Source organism: Sapajus apella, unplaced genomic scaffold, assembly GCF_009761245.1.
Source record: "Sapajus apella isolate SASKATOON/1434 unplaced genomic scaffold, GSC_monkey_1.0 scaffold48, whole genome shotgun sequence".
In the NCBI taxonomy this organism is placed as follows: Eukaryota; Metazoa; Chordata; class Mammalia; order Primates; family Cebidae; genus Sapajus; species Sapajus apella.
In genome coordinates this window covers 10,325,670-10,328,959 of record NW_022436988.1, presented here as the reverse complement: position 1 = coordinate 10,328,959, position 3,290 = coordinate 10,325,670, and the positions used below count along the sequence as shown (strand labels likewise).

The 3,290-nt window shown below is 47.6% G+C and overlaps 1 long non-coding RNA gene across 1 annotated transcript; it reads left to right on the top strand.

Annotated features, from left to right (window-relative positions):
* The first annotated feature begins 428 nt into the window (after positions 1–428).
* Positions 429–2,580, top strand: LOC116525737. The gene is made up of 2 exons (XR_004257796.1): positions 429–908; positions 2,233–2,580. It is a non-coding gene; the product is annotated as an uncharacterized LOC116525737 (long non-coding RNA).
* The last annotated feature ends 710 nt before the right edge of the window (positions 2,581–3,290 follow it).

The following is a 3,290-nucleotide window of genomic DNA, read 5'->3' as shown; positions in this document are numbered from 1 at the left end:
GGGGGGGGAGGGAGGGAGGGAAGGAAGGAAGGAGGGAGGGAGGGAGGGAAGGAAGGAAGGAGGGAGGGAGGGAGGGGAAGGGAAGGAAGGGAAGGAAAGGAAGGAAAAGAAAGAAAGGCAGGCCATGTGCTGTGTTCACACCTGTAATCCCAGCACTTTGGAAGGCTGAGGTGAGCGGATCACGAGGTCAGGAGATCGAGACCATCTGGCCAACATGGTGAAACTCTGCCTCTACTAAAAATACAAAAATTAGCCAGGTGTGGTGGCACACACCTGTAGTCCCAGCTACTCAGGAGGCTGAGGCAGGAGAGTCACTTGAACCCGGGAGGCAAAGGTTACAGGGACCTAAGATCGCGCCGCTGCACTCTAGCCTGGGCGATAATGCGAGACTCCATCTCAAAAAAAGAAAAAACAAAGGTTAAAATGGTAAATGTTATGTATAGTTTGCCACAATTAAAAGTAAATAAATATATTTTTAATCCACCTTCTTCCCAATATGGTGAGAGGCAGAAGGAGACTCCTTCAATCGCTGTCATTTCAAAGCTGTGCTGCCTCTCACACCATATCCCTAGGAACCCGAACAAAAAGACAAGGAGCCAACATAAAGGGGATTCAGGGGTCCCCAGGGGGCCTCCCCAGCATCCTGGGACTGTACTCCCTCCTGGGGAAGGTAAATAAAATCAGTTCATCAACCATCAACTCACTGGAAAGCAGGAAACAGACTCTCTAAAATCAGCCCAGATTGCTACATAGGAATTGTCCAAAGTCCAAAAAGTTGCCACTCTTTAAAGGAGGCAGAGGAGAATACATAAAAACTGAGAAGGAAGAAACAAGCAAGGTGGGGTAGAGAAGGACTCCAGTGCAATCAAGAAGGAGACTTCTAGCCTGAGACCAGGGGTGGAACTCAGGTAGGAGGTTCTACTGCATTTTCTTTCCTGCTGAGCAGGCAGGAGCTCTCTCCAGAGGAACACGTATCTTTAGCCCCTCTCTGAAAAATCTGCTCCAAGAAAATGAAAACATGTTTAACCAGAGACACAGGATAGAAAGGGCAGCCGGCTCTTAAAACGTGGGCCATAAATGTGCTTGGAGGTTGGTTTTGCCCTTGAAGTAAAATTTATGGTTTGTCAGATAAGTAGAAAGAAAAGCTCTCAGAGTGGAAATCTGGCCAGATAAAAGTCTATGAATGAATAAGAAGTTTTCTTAAAATACAGCGTTTAAATATTTCAGTGAGAAAAAGATCTTAGGATCTATCAAGTTCCCTTTTTTTTTCTTTTTTTCTTTTTTTTTTTTTTGAGACGGAGTTTCACTCATGTTACCCAGGCTGGAGTGCAATGGCGCGACCTGGGCTCACCGCAACCTCCGCCTCCTGGGTTCAGGCAATTCTCCTGCCTCAGCCTCCTGAGTAGCTGGGATTACAGGCACGCGCCACCATGCCCAGCTAATGTTTTTGTATTTTTAGTAGAGACGGGGTTTCACCATGTTGACCAGGATGGTCTTGATCTCTTGACCTTGTGATCCACCCGCCTCGGCCTCCCAAAGTGCTGGGATTACAGGCATGAGCCACTGCGCCCGGCCACTTTTTTTTTTTCTTGAGACAGAATCTCACTCTCTTGCCCAGGCTGGAGTGCAGTAGTGCGATCTAGGCTCACCGCAACCTCCGCCTCCCGTGTTCAAGCAATTCTCCTGCCTCAGCCTCCCAAGCAGCTTGGATTACAGGCATGTGTCACCACACCCAGCTAATTTTTCTGTTTTAGTAGAGAGAGCGTTGGCCAGGTTGGTCTCGAACTCCTGGCCTCTAGTGATCCACCTACCTCAGGCTCCCAAAGTGCTGGGATCACAGGTGGAAGCCACCGTGCCCGCCCAGCATTTTTAACTCAAACCAAACCTTGAAACACCTCCACAAGCAACTATCCCTCCTTTTCTTTTCACGTGAGCTTGTCTTTGACCCTTAGCTGTGAGAGAGTAGACCTTCCCTTTACTACATTAACAATCTTTATATTGCGGTTACCTGGGGAGGAGGCAGGAGGCAACTACCTACTGACAGGTGACAAGATGGCACCTTCCAGACTGATGGCAATGTTCAGTTATATCCTGGTTTGGATGGTGGTTATACAGATGAATACATGTGTAAAAATTCATTGAGCTGTCCCTAAGATTTGCATACTTCGTATACATGATTCTACAGCAAAAAGCACACACACACATACATAGAGAACTTTTCAATTGTCACAGGTTTATTTTGTGCCCAACTGGAGCCAAGATGGTTGTGAAAAGGGGCCGCGATCACAGCTCGTTCATTCACCTGCACTCCCACCTCCCCTCTGAATCTGCCACATAGTTATCTAAGCTGCCTCCACCAACGAACCCTCTGGAGAAAGAAGAATAATGGAAACTCAGTCCAAGGAGCTTATTTCCTGTTCGGAGGGGTTTCGCAAGGCAGCAGATTGAAATTAATGACAAAAGTAACTGAGATTCTTGTCAATCAAGCTCTCCCTGAATCAGGCTGAAATCTGTCACTCAAGAGTTTCTTTAAGGGTGTCTCATTCCTGCATTATAGAATAAAATGGAACAAACATTCTCTTAACGTGGCAGCCTTTCAGACACCAAAACTGGCTCTCATTCTCAGTCACCTCTCATCCAGGCTATTCACTTATTCAACACACAAGCTTTATCAAAGGTGACAACTACTTCTACGCAGTGTGGTTGTCAGACCCTCTCACTGTCGTGGCCCCAAATCTGCTCTTTTCTATAAGGGCACCGTCGTGTTCGTGAGGACACCACTGTCATGACCCAATCACCTCCCAAAGACCCACCTCCTAATGCCATCACATTGGAGATTAGGTTCTAATGCCTGAGTTTTGAGGGAAATGACAACATTCCCTGTAAATAACTATTAAAAGCATGAGGAGGCTGGGCACAGTGGCTCACGCCTGTAATCCCAGCACTTGGGGAGGCCAAGGCAGACGAATCACGAGGTCAGGAGTTTGAGACCAGCCTGACCAACATGGCGAAAACCCATCTCTACTAAAAATACAAAAATTAGCTGGGCACGCCTGTGGTTCCAGCTACGCAGGAGGCTGAGGCAGGAGAATCACTTGAACCCGGGAGGTGGAGGTTCCAGTGAGCTGAGATTGCGCTACTGCACTCCAGCCCGGTCACATAGCAAGACTCTATCTCAACAATAACAAAAGAAAAGTGTGAGCAAGGTAAGCGGATTCCCATTCTCCATCCCATGAATGTCACCGCCATCCCCCGCCACTCAATTAGGAAGTGTCTTCTCAGTCTCGCCC